This window comes from Gobius niger (assembly GCF_951799975.1).
Source record: "Gobius niger genome assembly, chromosome: 24".
Lineage (NCBI taxonomy): Eukaryota > Metazoa > Chordata > Actinopteri > Gobiiformes > Gobiidae > Gobius > Gobius niger.
The window spans coordinates 5,118,116-5,142,934 of record NC_136875.1 but is presented as its reverse complement, the minus strand read 5'-3'; the positions used below and the strand labels follow the sequence as shown (position 1 = coordinate 5,142,934).

The 24,819-nt window shown below is 43.0% G+C and overlaps 1 protein-coding gene across 1 annotated transcript in view; it reads left to right on the top strand.

Moving 5' to 3' along the window:
* The first annotated feature begins 2,395 nt into the window (after positions 1 to 2,395).
* Positions 2,396 to 24,819, top strand: part of LOC306982442 (plexin-A1-like) — a 240,913-nt gene continuing 218,489 nt past the window's right edge. Inside the window, exon 1 of the mRNA XM_079582377.1 lies at positions 2,396 to 2,509. The gene's annotated coding sequence lies outside the window, so the exon portion shown is untranslated. The remainder of the gene's footprint in view (positions 2,510 to 24,819) is intronic.

The following is a 24,819-nucleotide window of genomic DNA, read 5'->3' as shown; positions in this document are numbered from 1 at the left end:
TGAAACTCCCTGAAGGCTTTAGAGGCTTTTTAGAGTCACGAGGGCCAGGCTTCAGACCTGCTTTAGTGCATTTAGTAAATATTTAAAGGAACAGGCCACCATTTTTTCATACTGAGATATGTTCTTGCCTGAGCTTAGACGAGTTGATGTGTACCTGTCTGGTCTTTGTGCGTGCGCTCAGTCACGGAAAAAGACCAAAGATGTTGCCCGCGTTTGGCCTCTCCCAATGTATTCCTTGAAGTTGGAAGTTACCAAGCCAGGGGCGGACTGGCCATATGTCCATTCTGGAAGAGCACAGAAGGGCCACCGGCTCGAGGGCCACCGGTCCCGCCTCAACCGAGCTTTACCCGAATCTAAAAGCTGAAAAGAAAAGCATCAAAGTAGCGAGAAAAAGAGGATGAAAACACACAACAAAAAATGATGGAAAAATAATTAAAAACTCAACAAAGATGTGACAAAAATGTTACAAAAATTCAACAAAAATGTGACAAAAACTCGACAAAAATGTGACAAAAATTCAACAAAAATGTGACAAAAACTCGACAAAAATGTGACAAAAATTCAACAAAAATGTGACAAAAATGTGACAAAAACTCAACAAAATGTAACAAAAACTCAACAAAAATGTGACAAAAATGTGACAAAAACTCAACAAAAATGTGACAAAAATGTGATAAAAATGTGACAAAAATGTGACAAAAACTCAACAAAAATGTGACAAAAACTCAACAAAAATGTGACAAAAATGTGACAAAAACTCAACAAAAATGTAACAAAAACTCAACAAAAAGGTGACAAAAATGTGACAAAAATGTAACAAAAATGTGACAAAAATGTGACAAAAATGTGACAAAAATGTGACAAAAATGCAACAAAAATGTGACAAAAACTCAACAAAATGTAACAAAAACTCAACAAAAATGTGACAAAAATGTGACAAAAATGTGACAAAAATGTGACAAAAATTCAACAAAAATGTGACAAAAATGTGACAAAAATTCAACAAAAATGTGACAAAAACTCGACAAAAATGTGACAAAAATTCAAAAAAATGTGACAAAAATGTGACAAAAATGTAACAAAAACTCAACAAAAATGTGACAAAAATGTGACAAAAATTCAACAAAAATGTGACAAAAATGTGACAAAAACTCAACAAAATGTAACAAAAACTCAACAAAAATGTGACAAAAACTCAACAAAATGTAACAAAAACTCAACAAAAATGTGACAAAAACTCAACAAAAATGTGACAAAAATGTGATAAAAATGTGACAAAAATGTGACAAAAACTCAACAAAAATGTGACAAAAACTCAACAAAAATGTGACAAAAATGTGACAAAAACTCGACAAAAATGTGACAAAAATGTGATAAAAATGTGACAAAAATGTGACAAAAACTCAACAAAAATGTGACAAAAACTCAACAAAAATGTGACAAAAATGTGACAAAAACTCAACAAAAACTCAACAAAAATGTAACAAAAACTCAACAAAAATGTGACAAAAATGTGACAAAAACTCAACAAAAACTCAACAAAAATGTGACAAAAATGCAACAAAAATGTGACAAAAACTCAACAAAATGTAACAAAAACTCAACAAAAATGTGACAAAAATGTGACAAAAACTCAACAAAAATGTGACAAAAATGTGACAAAAATTCAACAAAAATGTGACAAAAACTCAACAAAAATGAAAAAAAAGAAAAAAAAACATACAAAAGGTGACACAACACAGCAACAACGCGAGGAAAAAGGTCCGTTTTGTGGGTCTTAGCTTTCAAACGAGGTGTTACACAGCCAAAACAGGACAGAATGCATTTGGTTAAGGCGGGTGGTAAGAGGTTAACATATGTATTTGTGGAAGTGTCACAATTACGCTCATTTGGGCCAGGCTGAGTCCGAGTCCAGGGCTGTTTTTCAGTCCCAGTCCGCCCCTGTACCAAGCTCTTCCACGGACGAAAAGCCCAGGCAGGTACGCATCAACTCGTCTAATCTCCGGCAAGAACATATGTCAGTATGAAAAAAAAATGGTGGGCTGTTCCTTTAACTTGAATGCCAGTTTCTACTGAAAGGTATGAACCAATGAGCAACAAAATATAAATATCATAATATAAATAAAAACGCACAATTTGGTGGATTTTGGCACAGAAAATTCCTTTATCTTCCCAGTCCGCTCTGTTGCGCCCTCTCACGGCCTCTCATCTCACTCCACCTCCCTCCCCCCTCCTCCTCCTCCTCCTCTCCCTCCCTCCCTCCCTCCCTGATCCGGGGCTGAGTCGCTGCATTCCTCGCCTCTCTCCGCTCCATTCACACGCACACGGGAGCCACGGGGGGAAGAGCTCAGCGCCCGCTGCTTCTCGGCTACTACTCGCCACACGGACGCACACTACGCCGACTTTCAAACAAACGAGTGGGAATATCGCTTTGAAACTCTTGTGGATTTAAAAAAAAAAACGCGGAACATGGGGAGGAGGATACCGACTTTACGGATCACTTGAAGCTGTAAGTACCGCTGAAACTCGAAAAAGGGGAGCCTCCGGGAAAACCTGGACTTGTTCTTTAGTTCAGTTCTGCCTTCGCTGTTTTTTTCCCTTGCTTCGATGATGCTTCTCTTCAATCTGAAACCTACCTTGAAGTAGTATCGCTTTTTGAAGGGCTTCTCCGTCCTCTTTGCTTCGGTTCTCTGGTGCCTTGTGTTTTCGTAACGAGCGCGGGAGATCCACCTGGTTCTCTCTCCCGGGGACGCACACACGCCGAGTCAAGCCCGCTCTGTGCTGCTGCAGCGCGGCGTGTTCGGCTTCCCCAAGCACCGGCTACGTAAACCAAGAGCCTCCACACACCCTTAAGAGCGACAGGGGTAACAACCGGGCCGCCGCTTCGAGTCGTTGACCCGTTACGCGCGGCGAGATTGCGTTTTAATGCGGTGTTTTTTTTTTCCTTTTTACGCACGGGTGGAGCGAACCCCCCCCGCCTCCGCCGCCGAACCCGGCCTTACAGGCACACTTTTCGGCTGCGTCTCGGGAGGAGTGCGTGCCACAGAGGACCCAGACTATAGCCTCTTGCTTCCAATGTGGCGGTGGACACGCTACGCGGCGGTTTGTGTGTTTTGGAGAGGCGAAACGACGCGTCATTTATTTTTTAGCTCCTGCGACTGAATTAAAACATGAAAGTAAGAATGAAAGCGCTTTTTAACGGACCTAAGGGAGGTGATTTCACTGAGACGGTTTGTTTCATTGCGAATCGCACATGCATGGAAGATGAATAAACAGCGACGTTATGTGTCTTGAATGTTGAAAGCTGAATCTAAACCAAACATCGCTTTAATAATCAAGACTTAAAACGAATCGGTCCGCAGGAGACTAAACGGGAGCTAGATGAAGGAAAATAATGACAAAACCGAAACTTTTCGCGCATTAAGAAATCCTGTAGGGCTGAAACAACGAATTGATTAATCGACAACGAATCGATTAATCGACAACGAATCGATTAATCGACATCTAAACGATTAATCGACATCTAAACGATTAATCGACAACTAAACGATTAATCGACAACCAAACGATTAATCGACAACCAAACGATTAATCGACAACCAATCGATTAATCGTCAACTAATCGATTAAGCGACAACTAATCGAGTACTAAAATAGTTGTCAACTATTTCAGTAATCGATTAATCGTTTGAACACAGACTAAAATAGAGCAAAAATGACATGACAATTATGTATTTTGGATGAAAACCTACTTTGTTTTTTAAAGTGATGGTCTGCAGTGTTTTGTACATTGTAAATTTCATAAATATCTGTCTTTGCCTCGTCCAATCGGAAAGCAGAATCAGCACAAAGAGCCTCCTACAAACGTTTACTTTAAGTTTACTCCATCAACATGTCCTCAAGCGGCGCCACTTTAGCTTTATGTGGTCAAAAAATGGAAAAAATACCATTTCCGTGCACCTTTCACAGCCAAGCGATTAATCGTGAAAATAATCGGTAGATAAATCGATTATCAAAATAATCGTTAGCTGCAGCCCTAAAGTCTTGTGTTGTTGTTTTTGTCGTCTGTGTTGCGAAATGAAATCTTTTGGGGAAGTGGACACAGCAGTGATATTTTAGCCCTGTGCTCACAAGTGGAGCTCGGTTTCTCTGCTCATTAAAAATAAAAAAATTAAAATCGGCGCTCGCCATGAACTCAATCGAAACGTTCGCTCCTGCAAACGAACTGGGCGCGTGTTGCTTTGTGTTTTCCGCCTCGAATCGTTTTATTTTGTCGATTTTTTTTTTTCATTTTTTTATTGGACTGATGGAAGCCGCAGTGATGGAGGAGCGGAAAGGAGAGGTCTCGCCTGTGGGTGTGTGTGGAGTGCGCGTCGGGGGTTGTCGAGCAATTCAACATGCACTCGCTGCTCAATTAGGCTCTCGTTATTAATAAAATCACACTTAACCGAATCAAGACCTCGCGCGGGTTTTTTTTTTTTTTGACGAGGCTGCTGGCTGCTAACTGCGGGCTGGGGAGGGATTTCTCGCCCTGGCAGCGATGTTTTATGGATGATGTGAGGTGCCTGCTCTGGCTTTTGGATGTCTTTGCTGTTTTTTAAAGGGGGGGGGGGGGGGCGTCACTGCAAAAATCAATGGACAAAGTCGGGCAGTCTTCAGGTTTTGGGTCATTTTGATATTGTGACATGTAAAGCCCACACTTTTCACCGACCACTTTATCTGCCTAGAAACAGACCAGTGAAGCTGAACGTCCCCCAGAATCACACACACCAGTGTTCATTTCGTCGACTATAATATTTAGTATTAATTTTAGTCAAAGTGATGTTTTTGATGACTAAAATTGGACTAAAACTAAATTAAGAGTTTTTCATGAGACTAAAACTATGACTAAAATGTCCAGATATTTTAGTCGACTAAAATGAGACTAAATAAAAATGAAAAGGAGAGACTAAAATCATCCAAACTTCTATTGAGCGTCTGAAAGAGCCTCAGATCATGTAAATTCACTGCCAAATGATCAGCTCTGAGCTTTGTTCATGTGGAGCAGCTCCATGAAGTTTTTTTTGACTAAATCTCGACTAAAATTAAAGGCACACTGCGTAACATTTTGGACTATACTGTTGCCATCAGTACAAAACGTGCTCCTAATGACCAGCTCGACAGAAAATGCTATTCCTTCAGTGAGAAATCAAAGAATGGATTTGGATGAGGACCTAACCTGTTTAAATATCAAATCCTGCTGACTTTAGTCGACATCTCCATGGAAACGAGCTGGAGACGTACCCACTCCTGGTAAAGTTATGTCATCTCTTAGGAGAGCTGAGGCGCTCACAGCAAAATCACATGTTTGTTTGAGGTATTTTTCAATGCTGAAAATATCTGTCGTAAAATAAAAGCTTGTATTTCAATTTTATTTTTTGGGTAAAATTCTACGCGGTGTAGCTTTAAATTACATTTTAGTCAAAAGACTAAGACTAAAACTAAAATAAAATATGTTGTCAAAATTAACACTGACACACACACACACACTAAAAAGCCAAATAAAAAACATTTGATTTAGCAAATGTTAGCTCGGTGTTAAATGTCATGATAAATCCAGTAGACCAGTGGTTCTCAACTGGTCGTGCTTTAGGACCCACCACTGTGACCACAGGCTACGAGTAAATAATACTTAAACTTGTACAATTTACCGTTTAATACTGTGTTTTCCTCACTGATGATATAATGATGTGAATAAGCATTAAATAAGCCAAGCAAAAAGCTGAAAGTTTTTCCATACTGAGATTTGTTTCTGCCTGAGCTTAGATGACTTGATGCGCGCTTGTCTGGTCCTTGTGTGTCCGAGGATGGTCACTTCTAACTTCACCACATTTGGAGCTATAGGAATATGCTGGGAGAGGCTTATGCTAACAACATCTTTGGTCTTTTTTGCCAGACTGAGAGCACGCACAAAGACCATACAGGTACGCATCAACTTGTCTAAGCTCAGGTTAAAACAGTCAGTATGTGAAAACGGTGGCCTGTTCCTTTTAGATAAAATAGCTTTTTTGTATTTTTATTGAGCTTTTTTGTATTTTAATTCATTCTGAGCATGAAATAAATGTTTTCTGGGAAAGGCTTGTAACCCTCTGAAAGCGGTTCCACAACCCACTTTTGGGTCCCGAACCACTGCGTTAGTGAGTGACATTTTGTGAGAATGTGTGTCGGTGTGATCTTCCTGTTGTCTTTGTGTCCATCAGAGCTGCTGAAGCTCTTCTTTCAGAAAGCAGCCTCTGATTGGCTAATTTATGATTGTCGTGAAGCTTGACTTCAAAGCATGGGGGCGATATGTAACACCCACCTGCTGAATGGTGATTGGCTGTCACCGCTAAAAGGGGGGGGGGGAGCTTTGACTGACAGCTCCTGCTCTGTGTCTGTGAGAACAGCATTAGCATTAGCATTAGCTGCTGTCACTGTGAAGCTCCTCGAGGAAACTGAAGCTGTTAAGAACAACATGACAGAGATAGACTTTATTTCAGTCTTGGACGACATGTTTTATGGGAGTTTTCAAAAGAATCTTCTTTTGTGGAGAAGAGACTTCTGTGCAGAGTAACGCATGTTTTCCGGCGTTAGCTCCTCCTATTAGCCACATACAGCTACATCATGACACAAGCGCAACAGCTCAGAGTTAGTCCTAACATGGACCTGCTTTCTTTGTTTAGTCCCAGTTTGGTTTAGTTGCTGATGCGGGTGCTGCATTATTGTCTGTGCATTGATTGTTGAACTTTACATCCCCTGGGGGAGGCTGGGGGTGTGATTCAGGCAAAAGCTTAGTAACTCCAGCTTGCTTTTTACACCCAGGAAACGTGCATTTGTCGTGAATGTGCTTGGGCACATTTTGATCTTTCGGAGGTGAAGGATTGTATCGAGTCCACTTCCATCCGGCCTCTCGGCATCATTTTAGATTGGAAAATATTGAGTTCCTGGTTTAGTCCTACCCGACGTTTCATATTGACGGTGCGTGTCTTGCTTGTCCCTCCCTCCCGGCTCCCCGGTCGCTCCCCTGACATGCCGCGGTGAAATTGCGGCAGACAGCGGCCTTTTTTCTCTTTCTGTGAGAGCGCTCGACACGCAACACGCCTCTTTCACATGCAAATGAAGTGGCCTGCTAACCGTGCTGTCGCCGTTTATTTACAGGGAGGTGCCCAGTGGAGGGTGTCTAAACCCAGTGACTGACAGGCTACTACTGTGTACACACCGGCGCTGCAGAATAGAGCTGTGCGGGTAAACAATGTACTGTGGACGACCACATAAGGACTGGCACTTGACTAGCTACAGCTGAACAGTCCCAGGGTTAAGACCAGTTGAAAAATGCTTGCATTTTGCATAGTTTTAATCTTAACAAGGTTCCAAGTAGATCTTCAGCATGCAACAAGAAGAAAAGGGAGTTAGTTAGTTAGTTTTATTGAAAACAACAGTTAAACTGAAATAGTTTTACAGCTTTAAAATGCCAAATCTGTGCAGAAATGTGGATTCAGTGTCATTTCTGTCCGGTGTTCACACCATAGACAGTGCTCCATAGGGCTGTGCCGGTTTGGATTTTTTCATACCGCGGGTGGTAATCCACAAATTCCCGTGGTTTTGCGATATACCGCTCACTGGCGTCAGAAGCGTTTCGAAGGTGGGGGGGACACATTTGAACAGGGGAGGGGGGCTATCCAAGCACCTGAGCCGCTGTTCTCCCGCCAGACCTGGCGCTTTATGAAAAACTGGTGGGACATAGTTAAACACTAATTTGGAATTTCTGAAATGATCCTGAGGGTTATGGGGGGAAAAAATGTCAATTAGAAGATCCAAAATGTCCCCAGCACTGAGCCGGAGGATCCGATTGGCTGTCCGTCAAGACACTGGGCAATCCTTGACCCAAATGAAGGCCGTTTTATTAATTTATTTATTGGTTTATTTGGTCGGGACAGTGCATGGGTCTCATGCATGTAAACAAGCCACACCTCATTGTAGCCTTGGGCTAATGTCCATCCATTGTCCCCCATGCGCACTCTCAAACACACTCACATTCACCCTGGCCTATTGTACGTGGTTTGTAGTGGTAGGGGAAACCGGAGTACCCGGAGGAACCTACGCAGACATGGGGAGAACATGCAAACTCCGCACAGAAAGGCCTCGTTCAGGTGGGAATCGAACCCTGGACCTTCTAGCTGTGAAGCACGAGCGCTAACTACTGTACTACCGTTATGTGTTTTGTCTGTAGTTTTTTATGAAGTTGCCCCGTTGGGATTTGCTTTCTAGCCAAGATTCTTTGGAGACATGGTAACGTGCAAGAGACATAAAACCTAAGAACATGGGATTTACTGCGGTTGGCGATTATGTTTGAATACTGGAAACGTTTCTACTTGCCCCACCTGGATGAGCCTGTGCACATCTGTCTCTACGGCCTTGTACAAGGACGTGTACACTTTTAGTTCTTGTATAGCTGTATATATGTTCCGGTGTGCTTGAGCCACCTTTTATTGTCTGAAGAAGGGCTGCTTGCTGTTGTGAGCTAATAAAAAAGCTGGTGAGTATTCAGATGCGCAGATTTAACTATTGTTACTTTTTGATCCAGCACAGTTGGCTCAGGACCGGTGGATGTGTGTCTAATTTCAATCTTCAGTCTCCAATGTGGCGCTTCTCTTCAAAAGTTTGTTTGCATCGTGAAAGAAGCGATGCAACCATTGATTTTCTGTAACCCCCAAAGCCGGCTCGTTGCACGCTGTGTTTCTTCCTCAACGATGCGTTTTCCGGCCATAAAAAAGTGTAATGTGGCACTCCTAAACGTCCCCCGCGTACCGACTGGTGTTTTCTTCGCGAAGTGTCTGGCCTGTGTTTCCATGTTTGGGCTGTAGCGAAGTTGATGTTGCTTTTCCGGCTGAGCACTGACATGAAAGCAGGCAGAAAATGAGTGCAATTTAGAGCAATCTCCAGTGATTACGATAGAGATCAAGGCACGATGCGGCGGGAAGGCGAAGGAAGGAGGAGAGCGAGCCTGGTTCAGTTAGAGGACTCCTAGTCCTGGGTTAGGCCTGGTTCAGTCCTGGAGTCATTCTCATGTAGTACTGATGGTCAATGTTGAGATTCTTGGCTTGTTTTCTCCCTGGCGGTGCTTGAGCTGCTTATTGTTAGAAATAGTCTGTGTATTAAGTATATTTACAGATATCAATGTGAAACTTTTGCTGTTGATCACTGGCATAAATGTGAGGAAAAATAATACATGGCAAGTTTTCTGTCATTTTATCTTTTCATATAAGAACAAGGTGTTTTATGCCTAAAAATGCCCCAAATTTCCCATCTTTTCGGCGACAAAATCTGAATAATGGATAGAGCTACATTCAAATGTATGGTTTGATTTTATTGATAAATGAGTTGCCAAGACTTTTTCTGAGGGGATTCTGGATTTCTTGTTTAGTTTTAAAATAAGCTGTTTTTTAGTGGAAAATGTTGTAAAAATTAAATTTTCACCTTATTTTTTGACATTCAAAACTCAATAAATGGGGATTAGGGATTAAATAATAAAAAATACCTCTGAAAAAATCTTCCAAATATTGTTCAGTCCAAGGCTGGAAAATTCGAAGTCTTTAGGTCCGACTGACGTGGACATAGTGTCGCCACAATGACAGAAAAATGTGTTTTGAGAAAAAGGCCTTTGAAATTGCATTCTCCCATATAAGTCTATGGGGGAACATTGAATCAGCGCAATATTTAAACATGTTTTTGTGAAGATTAGGTATATTTTCTGTTTCCGGGTGAAAGCTTATATGTTCAGAGACCAATTTGGCCCAAAACCTGAAAACTGAAAAAATTGAGTTTTGCTTGTAGTGTCTCCCCTTAAATAAAATTCAGTCAGCTTTACTCTTCTACATATATGGGAGGATTACATTCTCTCTCTGCTAAAAGAGCACGCTTGATAAGGTGTTGATCCTTTGATCCGGGCTTGGTGATGCTTGGAAGGTCAACATTCTCTACAGTGGCTCAGATCTAGTTTATTGCTTACTTTAGCTCTGTTTTCAGTCTTGTTCTCAGCCCTGTTTCCAGTCCTGCTTTAGTCCTGCTTTAGCTCTCTGGTACAGGGGGCTGTCAATGGTTGAATCCGTGCTGACTTGTGCACTTTGCTCCGGTGTTGTGTGCGCCCCCACCCCCCCCTTCCCGCTGCATTCCTCCGCTCAGAGCCCAGCCGGCACAGTGAGCTCTGGGCTGGTGGTCTGGGCTGATCGCAGATGTGCCGCTGCTTTTGACGGGGAGACTCTGGCAGAGCAGTGTTTCGCGAGAAGTTGGGCTAAACCTCATCGGATTCATGTCTGAATGTTACGCAGAGTAAAACCGGGACTTGGACAGGTCTGCAACTTGCAAGATTAAATGTAATTCTTGGTAGCCAAATCAAGATATCACAAAGGATAGGCTACAATTATTAGAAAGCAGTGTTCCCGCGGGGTCTGAAGAAGTCTTAAATTGGTTGAAAATGTGGGTTTAGATCTCAAATGTGTGTCTTTCTGACCAGCCCCTCTAACAAGTAATGTTAGGTCAGAGGTAGCACTGTTGGCCACGATGCCACACATTTTTAAGCAATTTATTATGGATGTAGAAACAATCTAATATACAGATACACATAATCTGTAGTAAACATTTCGTTTCATTACCAATTTTTAAGATTATTTAGGTTGCTTGTTTCTGTTTTAAATGCTATCGTTTATTTAAACTAATCATTTTTGTTTTTCATTTTGAATATAAATTTGACTTGAATTGACCTAGAACGTGAGTCATCTTCCCATTGTGAAGTGCACTGTGCAGGAACCCAGAAAATAGACTGAGGGGCCAGCACTGAACACACCTTTGCCTGGAGCTCCCCCTTCATGGCGTTGTGATGAACACACTTTGAGCGCAGAATTGCTCAGACACCCCCAATCACAATCCGAGAATCACATATCCGAGGCCATCAGCGAAGAAAAATGATCCAGTGACGGAAAAACCTGGTCGTTCAAGTATGTTCAGGTAGTTTTTGACTTTATTTTTGTGTATCATACATTTGCCGTCAAAACATAAAACACAATCTGCAAATCTAGACAGCGATCATAAAGCGGTCTGAAAGTGCTTTGCTGTACCAACCTGACTTGTAGAGTGATTCCACTCGTGGGTTTAATGCCATATCGCCTTTCACCTCTGCTCAGAACGCTCCGTTTTTACCACATACCATTTCATCTGTGTCCGTCTCCATAAAGAGGCTCGGACTCTGCTGCCGGCTGCTCTGGCTGGATCATTCTAAAGTACTTCTGAATACACTTTTTGACCATTTTCATGAAAAGTAAGTGAGTCAATCCTTAAAGTTGACACTTTGAAGCAGGAAAAGGGTTTTGAGTTGGACAAAATAAGATGCACCTCCAAATCTTACGATCTGGTTGGGGCTTGTACTACGAAGCTGGATTAGAGGGTTGGCGAGGTGACTTCGGGGCTGACCCTGGTTAAGTGGTACTACGGAGCTGGATCACCTTCCATCGTGGTCGATCTCTATGGTAACGTGCCCTAAACATGTACCCTGATCTGGTGAGGGTCACGCTTCCTAAGCTGGTGGAGAGAATTGAGCTGCTCTTTCCTTCAAACTCTGTGTGGAGTGAGGAGCGTCTTTTGGCCGGGGATTGCTTTTTGTCTTCTAAGGTTTTTAGATGTCACATTGCATGATGTAGGGATGGTTCAAAGAGACAATCGGTGTGTCTTTAGCTGAGGTGAGTGCCATATGCTAGTGGGGTTTTGTCGTGGAAAAGTGCAGGGAAAGTTGCTTGTTGTGACCCTGTTGGCGTGCTGTGTTGACGGGACACTTGACAGAGATCCGAGTTGAAGCGGGAGGAGGCTCACTCCGCTGACCAGCCCGATGACGGTCGTGGCTTGTCTTTGGTCGACGGTTCTGTTTTAAATCTTTGACCCAGTCTCACTCTACGAACTACGACCTAAGGTTTTCCCCGCGATGAGTGGTCGTTGCAGACGGCCATAAAGGCGCAGTTTACACCAAGCTTTGGTCTTATTCATCAATCACGATTCAAAAATATTTTATTGTCAATTTTTGTTTCTCACTAAGCTTGTAATAAAGATTGTTGGCATTCAAATGTCAGCCCCTCCTGGAACCGCCACCTCAACGTGGTGGAGGGGTTTGAGCACCCAAATGATCCTGGAGCTCCGTTGTCGGGGGCTTCATGCCCCTGGTAGGGTCTCCCATGCCAAACAGGTGCTATAGGTGATGGGTCAGACAGAGCGGTTCAGAAGCTCCTTATGAGAGACCAACAGGCCCGGTTTGAATCGTGAGGTCGTCATTCTGTGGACCCATCACCTGCAGGAGGAGCGATTAGGGGCTGGTGCAATGTGATTCGGGCAACTCCAACAGCTGGATAGATGGACGGATGGCATTCAAATGTGACCGACCTTTCTCACTGGGTGGTAGGGCCATCCATCCATCCATCCATCCATCCATCCATCCATCCATCCATCCATCCATCCATCCATCCATCCATCCATCCATCCATCCATCCATCCATCCATCCATCCATCCATCCATCCATCCATCCATCCATCCATCCATCCATCCATCCATCCATCCATCCATCCATCCATCCATCCATTTTCTTCCACTTTTCCGTTGTGGGGGCAGCTGTTGGAGCTAAATAAATTAACATTAATGTTCTGTTTTATGGTACTAGATGCCAAATATTTTAGTATGGGAAAAAGTATTGTCAAAGTACCGATCTTGAAGAAAATGTAGCGGTGCCCAGCCCTACTGTACGGTGCATCTTTACTTGGTTCAGACTCGTACCATTCATGGCCCCGGATGATTTGCTTGTCATGAGTTCAGTGATGGATCCACTGACTAAACGGCCAGAGACGACAGAGACCGTTCATGTCCCTCACAGTGTAACCCAGAGGTGACCACAGCCAGTTCATACCACTTACAGTCGCCGCTCATGTCAGTTCCACAGGGTTAGAGAGCAGCTTTTGTCAGGCGTTCCCGGTCTGCGGCGGTAAATACCTACCCGGGGCGCAGCAGGTCTGGGTTCAGTCCTGATTTAGGGCAGGCCTTATGGGGAGTTTATTGCTCTTTCACTGAGAGCGCTTGTATCAGGCGTCGGTCTGTTACGCAGAGTGCAAGAGCGAGTCGTCAGCACAACTATTGGCAACAAGACACTTTGGGATAAATGCTTTCTAGTGTGGGCAGTTTAGGGGCTGGAACTATTGTGTAGACTTTACAAACATGCAGGGGAACTGAGAGTTTTTGTGGCCGAGAGAATGAGCGCAATTATGGAAACTCCAGACGTGGTTTTCCCTTTTTTAGTGGGTCTCGAGATGTTTCCAGGGGACACTTCTTTGAATGTTCATCTACTGGAAATGTAATAAAGCACTACCAGAAACTATTAAATGACTGTTAATAGATTGTTTTGATCACAATCATGAAAAACACAGTATTTTACATCAAATTCAGTTCTGTTTTGCCATTCCGTGGACCCAAATATTAACTTTCCAATCCATGAAACACCTTGCTAAAACATGGTTAACACGAATTATAGCTTTATATACCAGCTTTCTTAACACTTATTTGTGATGTTTATAGTTTCACTTCCTTATTGGACACAGACAGGAAGTGACATAGAGGTAAACAATTTTAAAATGTTGCCGTGCCGACCATGTCATATCAATGGGAAATGAGTCTGAAATTGAAATGAAACTGCTGTGGAAACTTTACCTCCATTTATGTTCATTCCTGTCAGTAGCTTAAAGACGTTTCTGCCCAACATTTCTTCATGAACCTCTTAACCCCCACTTTCTCTCCAGTTTGCCAAGTATAAAAGCTTCTCGAAAAAAGTGTCAAAATGGTGACAAAAGCGAGACGTAAATGAGGATGAAAACTCAACAAAAAAGAACCAAAGGAGCAACAGAAAAATGACTAAATGTGACAATAATATGATGAAAACCCTACAAAAAAAGTGACAACAACGCAAGGAAAAAGATCATTTTATCCCAGTTTGGTAGGGCTTAGCTTTCAAATGATACGTTGCACTGGCCTGGCCTCCATTTTTTTGCTCCAAAGTCACCTGCTCCAATTTTCTTTCTCCTCATTTAGCTGTTTGATGGAATGTTTGCAAATTTTGAGAAATGAATCCTGTAGAAATGTCATGTCTTTGGCCTTTAAGACATTGTATTTGGGAGTTAACCTCTTAACTCCCGCCTGGACCAAGAGCATTTTCTCCAGTTTAGCTTTACCCGAATCCTGTAGGCCAGTGTAACACCTCATGTGAAAGCTAAGATCTACAAAACTCATCTAAATGGATCTTTTTCCTCACGTCATCAGATTTTTTTCCATCTTTTTTTGGGGGGGTATTCAACTCATTTTGTAGCTTTTTTGTCATTTTTTAAAATCAATTTTTTGTCATTTTCTTGTCAAATTTTTGTCACATTTATTGTCATTTTTTTTAATGATTTTTTGTCATTTATTTGTCACATTTTTGTCGTTTTTTGTCACATTTATTGTCATTTTATAATGATTTTTTAGTCATTTATTTGTCCCACTTTTGTCACATTTTCGTCATTTTTTTGTCACATTTTTTGTCATTTTTTGTCACATTTATTGTCATTTTTTTAATGATTTTTTGTCATTTATTCGTCACATGTCATTTTTTTGTCACATTTTTGTCATTTTTTTGTCACATTTTTGTCACATTTTTGTCATTTTTTTGTCACATTTTTGTCACATTTTTTGTCATTTTTTGTCACATTTATTGTCATTTTTTTAATGATTTTTTGTCATTTATTCGTCACATGTCATTTTTTTGTCACATTTTTGTCATTTTTTTGTCATTTTTTTTTAATCAATTTTGTGTCACTTTTTTTAATCAATTTTGTGTTATTTTTTGTCACATTTTTGTCATTTTTTTTGTCACATTTTTTGTCATTTTTTTTCACTTTGTCATTTTTTTTAATCATTTTTTTGCCATTTATTTGTCACATTTTTGTCACATTTATGTCACATTTTTTTGTCACATCTTCATCATTGTTTTCATCTCGGTTCTGTCGCTATTTTCACACCTTTTTTCCAGAAGCTTTTGGATTAGAGCTAAGGCCAAACTGGAGAAAATGTGCTCTGTTCAGGCGGGAGTTAAGGCGTTAAAAAGCCTTGAACTTGCTCTTTCTAGTATAAAGCCGGTGAAAGAAATGATCCCTAGGGAGCGCTCACAAAACTCAACAAAAACGTTCCTCGAGTGCATTCGCTTCCCTCCCGCCTTTTTTTTCCGTTCCCGTCTCCAGGCTGTTGGCCCTGTTGCTTTGGGTCAGCCGGGTCGTCCCCCTGTAATATCGAACGGTATAAAAACGCTCTAAACATGAATCGGCATCAAGTCTCCCTCCAGGCCCTTTCACACGCACGCTCCCCTCTCTCCACCTCTGTTTCCGACAAGCCTAATATGAAAGAAAGTGATCCCGCACCTAAAGCGTGCTCTGACAGGCTGCTCAGATGGAAATGACCTCCGCTTGGCCTCTCGTGCATCGCAGAGAGGCGGGGAGGAGGGGCGCCACGCCATTACCCGGCGAGGGAGTCTGGAAGTGCGATTCGGGATTTGGTTTTAGCAGTGCAGGTACAATTTACAGTGCACATTTTAAACCCGAGCATCAGATTGGAGACTGATGGAAATGAAGAATGCTAAAGGAAATGAAGAATCCCATGCATTTCAGGACATGCTAAATCTAAATCTGATACTGTATTAATCTCTGTAGAGAAATTAGTTCATTTGACCCATCCTCAGTATCGCATGGGGCGACCTGTAGGAGCAGTGAGCTGCCAGCGGGGACCCATCTCCATGATGTGGAGCCAGGCTGGTGGTCAGAAACACCTGGCTGGAGGATTAACCTATTGCACATGTTTATAACCTACCACTAACCTACGTAGACACGGGGAGAACATTCAAATTCCACACAGAAAGGCCCCGTCCAGGTGGGAATCGGACCCGGGACCTTCGAGCTGTGAGGCCCGAGCACTAACCACTGCGCCACCGTGTCCATGGGTAATGAGGAGTAATGAGCGCCAAAGCTTTCGGACCAAATGAGACCCCGCGGAGCAGAGGATATTGGCTGCTGAGTGTGAACGTGAAGAGTAGGGCTGCAACTAACGATTATTTTGTATTCGATTAATCTATCGATTATTCTTACGATTAATCGATTAATCGCTTGGCTGTGAATGGTGTAGGAAAATGTTATTTTTTTCAACACATTATAGCTTAAGTGGCGCTGTTTGAGGATGTGTTGATGGAGTAAACTACACGGAAATGTTTTTTGAAGGCTCTATTAATGAAATTTACAATGTACAAAACACTACAGACCCTAAATATAAAACCAAAGTAGGTTTTCATCAAAAATACTACATTTTTTACGTCATTTTTGCTCCATTTGAGTCTGTGTGAACCAGAAAACGATTAATCAATTACTAAAATAGTTGTCGACTATTTCTATAATCGATTAGTCCTCGATTAATCGATTAGTCGTTTCAGCCCTAGTGAAGAGTCACTTGTCTTTGCAGATTTTGAGTCCAGGGAATAAAAGACTTGGTTGGAGGATGTTTATTTCTCACAGTTTAAGTCCGTGTCTTGTTGCATTTCGACTTGGTGCCAGGCGGTCACTTTGGAACCTCTCCTCCCCACCTTAGGCCAAAGCGTCGACGTCTCATGTTCACGGTCAAACGCCAGGTCTGATTTGAGGCGACATTTGCGTTTTTGAAGTTTTGAACTTGTAGCATTTGCAACATAATGCTGCTTCGGACTTTTGCAGATCCGCACAGTCAAACTGATTGCAGAGAGACAGCGGATGGTAAACAAAAATATCACAAAACGTAATACGAGGTCACCTTTTCATGTCACCGTCCCGCTCTGGGATCAGCCCGAGGAGAAGCAAACGTGTTTTGTTTTTCCTTTTCTTTCAATTTAGTCACATTTTGTTTGCTTCACTGGGTTTGATGGACAACGGTGGAAATCCCTGCTCACAGGAAGTGCTGACACTAAACAGATAGTGCTTACGCCGTTTTAAGTGGGCGGAGTAAGGTGAATAGCATTAGATAAGACTGAAATAAGATAGAACTTTATTGATCTCCCAATGGAGAAATTCACTTGTTACAACAGCTCTCAACAAACACTCAGCGGGACAGATCTTGTGCCTGGCGCAAGGACGGCGCAAGCTTCAAGCGCTGCGGATGCTTGTGAGAGGGCGTCGCTTCTAAAAAGAGGTGGATTGAGGCGTGGTTTACAGGCAGCACTGGTGCAGCCTCACATTCATTCCCTCGTTCACATCACACTGGCTTGTGTTCTTATTTAAGGAACAGGCCACAGTTCTTCCATACTGAGAGATGTTCTTATCTGAGCTTAAACGACTTGATATGTACCTGTCTGGTCTCGGTGCCCGTGGAGGAGCATTCCATCTTCACCCCCATTTGGAGCTAAAGGAATACACTGGGAGAGGCCAAATGCTCCTTTACTGAGGGCACGCACAAAGACCAGACAGGTATGTATCGACTTGTCTAAGTTCAGGTAAGAACATATCTCAGTATGGAAAAACGGTGGCCTGTTCCTTTAACTTTGTAACATATCCATCCTTCCTTCCATCTTTCCATCCATCCTTCCTTCCATCCATCCTTCCTTCCATCCTTCCATCCTTCCATCCATCCTTCCATCCTCTTCGCTTTATCTGGTCGCGGGGGCAGCAGTCTCAGCAGAGATGCCCAGACTTCCCGATCCACACACACCTCCTCCAGCTGTTCTGGGGGGGGGGGGCCCGAGGTGACACCAGGCCGGCTCGGAGACATAGTCCCACCAGCGTGCCCTGGGTCTTCCACGAGGCCTTGTCCCACTAGGACATGCCTGGAACACCTCCAGGCGGGGAGACCGGAGGCGGGGAGACCAAGAGACGAGCTCGTCCCGGGTAACTGAGCTCCTCACCCGATCTCGGAGGGTGCGCCCAGCCACCCTTTGAAGGAAACTAATTTCTACCGTTTGTATTCGCCATCTTGTCCTTTCGGTCATTACCCAAATCTCATAACCATAGGTGAGGGTGGGAACGTAGATCGATCGGTAAATACCGATACAGCGACCGCATCACTGCTGACGCCGCACCGATCCGTCTGTCGATCTCACGCTCCATCCGTCCCTCACTTGTGAACAAGACCCCGAGATACTTGAGCTCCTCCACTTGAGGCAAAGACGTATTTAACACATTTGTAGCATCCCAATTCCCAGCCTGTAAGTTCATACAATTGTTCCAAAAGCGCTACAATTAGAACCTCAATGTTTTTTCCCCCCCACAAATATCTGAGTTCACGATACACTAAAGGAGGACAAAGCAAATTGTGTTCCAGTACAATAAAAAAGAAATCCGGTAAAGTGCCTTTGCTAGCCTGAAGTCCCCTTGCAGAGATTCCTACGCCCTCTCATCGTTCTTTTCCTGAAGTCGAAAGTGTTGTACAGTCTTCTCTCTCCGCTCCTCATCCCCTCTTCCGTCTCTTCTCTCTCCGCCGCCTTCATCCGACTGCACTGTCTGGGATGTATAATTAATTTTCTCTCTCTCCCCTCTCTCCAGTTTATTTTTATCTCCCACTTTTTGAACGCCCCTCACCCCCTCCGCCGCGCTTTTCTGACAGCTGCTGCTGCTTTGGGCACGAGGTGGGGGCAAAGAGAAAAGGCAGAAAAAGGCACTCTTCTCTGTTTCTGCTGTGGAGGAGGAGGAGGAGGAGGAGGAGGAGGTGGCATCAACAACACGACGGCTTATCTCTCTCAAATGTAAATGCGCCGCGGCCTTTGTTGGCGAGATGCGCAGACAGGAGCGACTGAAGTAGGGCACCGTGGAGCTCTCTCCCCTTGGTCTGCACGTTTCTTGAATGAGGGAGATGGCTTTGTTGTGTTCGAGATGTGTTGACGCAATTCTTGAAAAAAGGAGGGGGGTTTTTGCAGTTTGGTTCGACAATAGAACAGGATTTGGACGGAAGAAGCAAGCGAGAAGTCAAAACAATCAAGTGCTTTGCTCATTTGTAGGTTCGCAATTGGAACGCAATTCACGAATGCGATAGTCAATAGGGAAACTTTTTGGAATTTAGAGATATCGATTTGAAACGTCTGTTGTAGATCACCGGTGTGCAAGTTGCAAGTTTTATATCATTTTATGCTTTTTTCAGAGGGGATTTTAGATCTCTATAGTTTTAAAATACCGTAAATTCTCTAATACTGGCCTGTATTCCATTAGCGGCCGGGTCTCTAAGAGGGCTTTTCCACCAAGGTGCTGGTTCTGGGCTGGTTCAGAGCTGGTTCTGGTGCCGGGTTGGTTCCATACTGACTTGGTTTTCCACCAAAATGAGAGCTGTGCCTATTGTCATAGCAACGCTTTGGGAAGTCAACATCAAACATGGATGGTAACATCTTACTACAGCCACTTCTGGTTATAAAATACAGAAAAATAAGTTTATGTTTCAGTCACAGCAGCCGTTAACATTTTGATTTCTTCTTTCTAACTCTTGTTTTAGCTAAAGAGCATAAAGCAAAACAACAGTTTCCTCCACAGGGACTGTTTTGGCTTCTCCAGGAAGTTCTAAGCACAAACTAACTAATATTGATTGTTTGTTGGAGGAGAGAGCCACGCCCCCAGCCGCTGACATCACTGGTGCTCGTTTCTTGGTCCAGCTTTTAACTGGTTCCCAACCGGCACCAGATTTTGGAAGCAAGAGCCAGCGTTTTTTCAGTGGAAAACGAAAGAACCGGTTCTGAAACTGGAACTGGCCCAGAACCAGCACCGGCACCAGCCTGGTGGAAAAGGGCTATAACAGAGGCCGGGTCTCTAACAATGGCCGGGTTCGCGGCTGACGGAAGCAAATTAAAGCCTGTCTCTAAAACAGGCCGGGGCTTTTATTAGAAACTATAGCGGTAGAAATATTCCCCATGTTAGGAATTTGTCTCATACTGGTGTAAATGAAAACTCACGTGCAGGAAGTAAACAAACGGGAACCCGGGCCGAGGGGGGGGCGCTGCGGAGGAGCTGATCCGAGCGTAACTTTGACACAGATTTAGCCACTTTTCAAACCTCCTGTGACTATGTTTGGAAACAGGGCAACAAATGTTAATAAAGTCACTATCGCGTCTTCAAAGCACGTCCAGCTGCTCCGTGTGCAGGTCAGTCCCACGCCTCAAAATAACTCCTCCCATCAGCGCGAGCGTCTCGTCTTCTCTCGGGTCAGTCTCATGATCGATCACAAACACAAACGCTCCGTCTAAACTCGCCTTTTACACGAGATAACAACAAATAATCCGGTCCGCGGTAAAAACGAAACAGAAACCTGCAGTGACATTGATGTCAAAGCTCCGCTAACAGCAACGAAACACTTCCTGTTGTCCCGACAAAATAAAAGGCGTCAATGTTCCAGCCGCTGGGAGATGGTTTGAAATGTTAAGACGATAATGTTTTAGAGTATGATGATGCACTTTTAGAACAAAGGTTTACAGTCATGTATTTGCCTGAGAGTTGGCAGTATCTAGTATCGATCGAGTCAATAATATCGTTTATCGCGATACTTTCCTGCCTCAATATATCGAACTTCAAAGTTATCGTGACAGGCCTATGCATAATTGCTGACATCCCGTTTATTTTTGCACACACTATGGCTAATGCAAGCTGTTTTTTTATCGGAAGATGTAAATGAATATTCCTGTTCCTAATCCTAATTTGTGTCCTGAAATGTCAGCTTTTCACATTTCCGTGACCCCCTGGCAGCTCCGCCATGGCCTCCTGTTTTACCTTAGACAAATTAGCGGATTTTATTCTGAAATTCTTTTCCTCCCCGGCTGGTGCCTGACCTTCCTGTTTGGTTCATGTAATTACCCGGGTTTGATCAGAGAGCGCTCCATTCCGCCGTACGCTCTCGGTAACCGGAGCTGTACTGCGTGAGCCGGGGTTTCTCCGTTTAGCTGAATTAAAGTGAAGAAAGCTGAAACTGGTCTTGTTATGTATGGCTGCGCACGGCTTCTTAGCATTCACAAAGCGTAAACAAATATTTCCAAAGCTACCATAGTAGAGGTAGCACAGATCCTCGTCTGCGGTTTTGTTTTTTGGAGTTTTCATCTTCTGCAGAGGCTCCACATATTCTCCTCATCGCCATCTCCTCCTGCTGCTGCTGTTGTCGTTTTTACGAGAGCGTGCACATTTTTAGCTCCCTTTAAAACCCCAGCTCTGCTCCCCTTTGAAATGAGCCAACTGGTCCTGCCCCAAACTGCGGCTCGTAACATGGACGTGTGTTTAGCGTCTTGAGTGTTTCTCGTAATTGTGCCCGTTGTAGCCTCCTCCTCCCGCATCTGCTGCATGTGTCCTTGAACCAGAGCGCTTTGGGAGATGTGTGATCAGGGTGATGTGGGTTTGTCATGAAAACAATCCCATGAATGCTACTCCTTATTAGGGCTGAAACGACTAATCGATTTATCGACGACTAATCGATTATTGAAATAGTCGACGACTTTTTTAGACATCGATTAATCGTTTTCTGGTTCACACAGACTCAAATAGAGCAAAAATGACATGAAAGTGTAGTATTTTTGATGAAAACCTACTTTGTTTTTCATAGTGAGGGTCTGTAGTGTTTTGTACATTGTAAATTTCATAAATATCCGTCTGTGTCTCGTCCAATCAGAAGCAGAATTAGCGCCAAGAGCCTCCAACAAGCATTTACTTTAAGTTTCCTCCATCAACACGTCCTCAAGCGGCGCCACTTTAGCTTTATGTGATTTTTAATTATTTTTTTAAATCCAATTTTCCTACACCATTCACAGCCAAGCGATTAATCGTAAAAATATTCGATAGATTAATCGATGACAAAATAATCATTAGTTGCAGCCCTACTCCTTATATTGATCATCCAGTACTTTAACGGCTCTCTTATCAGTACTGCACGTGGACTTGATTTGTTTGAACCTCGACCTGTCGCGATGGCAAATATTGAAGTCTGATCTACTGAGGCAGGAAAATATCACGATAAATGATTCTGATTCGATGCTTTCAACTCTAAAGCAAAGCAATGGCAGTAAACCTATGTTCTCAAAGGGCTTAATCATTAGTGCTGGGGCAATAGATCGGATCGCAATTCCAAGTCTCGGTGCTTTATCATGTGTCACAGAGTTAGATAGTGCTCTACATTTTGTGTTAAAGGAACAGGCCACCGTTTTTCCATTCTGAGATATGTTCTTACCTGAGCTTAGACGAGTTGATCCATACCTGTCTGGTCTTTGTGCCCGTGGAAGAGCGTGGTCATTTCAAACTTCACCCCGTTTGGAGCTATAGGAATATACTGGGAGAGGCCAAATGCTAAAAACATCTTTGTTTGGTCGTTTTGCGTGACTGGGGGCACACACAAAGACCAGACAGGTACGCATCAACTCGTCTAAGCTCAGGAAAGAACATCTCTCAGTTTGGAAAAATAGCGGTATGTTCCTTTAAGGCGAGACACTGCAGGTGAAAAGGGAAAAAATCCATTCAGAGGTATCAATTTCAAACCTTTGCAAAACATTATTGATATAAATAAGAAGTCATGGATAGACCCAGATGGTTTTACTTTATTGACATATTATTAACCTCTTAACCCCCACCTGGACCAAACACATGTTCTCCTTTCCGCTTTACCCAAATCTAAAAAGGTTGTCGACTACAGCTCACAGCCTATAGGCCAGTGTGACGCCTCATTTGAAAGCCAAGACCTACAAAACTGATGGTTACTTTTTTTGTTGAGTTGCGTTTTTGTCACATTTTCGCCTCTTTTTGTGTGTGTTTTTTGTAGTTTTTTGTGTCTTTTTGTAATTTTTTGTCGTTTATGTTGCTTTTTTTGGGCTCTTTCTAATAGCTTTTTAAAATCTCCTCTAATCTTTTTTCGATTACATTTTTGCTGCCTGTTTATTGAGTTGTCACTGTCTGTCACTGTTTTATTGTGTTTTTGTCACTTTTTTTTTAGTTGTATTTTCATTCTCGTTTTTTTCGGATAAAGCCAAACTGGAGGAAATGTGCTCGGTTGAGGCGGGTGTTGAGAGGTTGACAAAGATCGTTTCAGAGGGGGTTTTCGTTTGTGAATAAGCTGATCAAAACCAAAAAATGTGCCCTGTTTTTGGGTTCAAAGCTGAATAAATCAGGCTTGGAATTAGAAAATCCCGCTGAAAAGTCTTCCGAGTCTTGTTAGGGCCAAGACTGGACTGTTTGAAGTCTGTGGGAGCGACTCTAGTGGCCCTAAAGGTTTGTAACGAGTGGGCTCCGCTCTTCCATACCGAGCATTTCTATTATATCACGTCAGTAGAAATGCCAGAACCTCATAAATGTGGTGGATGGTTGGTCATTTCCACAGTTTGACGGCTGATGTCTTCTGCCCCACCCTCGTCACGCCGCTCTTTAGGGACCCTCCCCAGACTTAAACAGAGGAGTGAAGGGTGTCGCGCTCATGACCGGTCCCATTGTGAAGTGGTTTTTGTTTTCCCTTGGGGACCGTGGCGACCACTGACAACCGCAACAATGAACTATCCCCCCCCCCCCATTCAATTCAAACTGGCCACATCCCCCGCCCGCGCAGAGCGCGTTAGCGGCTTACGCTAACGATAGCGTGCTAAAGGCAAAGGGTCAAGGATAACAGAAGAGATTTACGATTATGAGTCAAGCGACGGACAATGGACTATCATGGCTTAACCAGGACTAAACCAGGAATAAATCAGCTCCAAGGAAAGAGCGTTTCAGTTACCAGTAACCATCAAGACAAGACATTACATTGAAACTGTGTGGAAACGAGACTTTGAGTGCATATGGCAGGTTTTATGCTTTTGAATTGATTATTATTTAGATGGAGAACATCTGTTGTAAGGAATAATTATCATTTGATTTCTGTGAAGCGGCAATTTCATGAAGAAATGTTGGAACATATTTTGCATTCGTGTTAGTCAGTCAGAGCTTTAAAATGAGCCCACAACTTCCTCGGCCTCAGGGGAGCGGAGAAACATTGCGGTGAAAATTGGGCACGAGTTCGTATGCCGAGTTTATACATTTTATTTACTAATGGGAACCGTTTTTTTTTGTTTTGGAATCTACTGATTTTTGTCTTTCAAACAAGCTCCTTCTGAAGTACCTACTAAACATACAGCCCCTGCGGTCAGAGTTCAACACTGACACGTTAAGAAACATCACACACAGGATTTAAAACAAGACAGTTTCCATAAATATCACCAGTGCAGATCAGTATCGGCCAATCAAAATCCCCAATAATCAGCATCGACCTTAGAAAATAACTTTGTATGTCTGAAAGTGGGGATTGTGATGACACTAAATACAGATGGAATAGTGCTCAAGACAGAGCGAAATAGTGCTCAAGACGGAGCGAGTCCAAACAAGACTTAAAAATAGTGCTCAAGACAGAGCGAAGTAGTGCTCAAGACAGAGCGAAATAGTGCTCAAGACAGAGAGCGAGTCCAAACAAGCCTTAAAAATAGTGCTCAAGACAGAGCGAAATAGTGCTCAAGACAGAGAGCGAGTCCAAACAAGCCTTAAAAATAGTGCTCAAGACAGAGCGAAATAGTGCTCAAGACAGAGCGAAATAGTGCTCAAGACAGAGTGAGTCCAAACAAGACTTAAAATAGTTCTCAAGACAGAGCGAATCTTAACAAGACTTAAAAATGCATATAACTGAAAGTATTTTATCTGCACTCTTGCCTCTTACTGTAATTGATTAGTTTTATGTTGATGTTTTTATTGATTCTATTTGCTTTGTTGTATTTA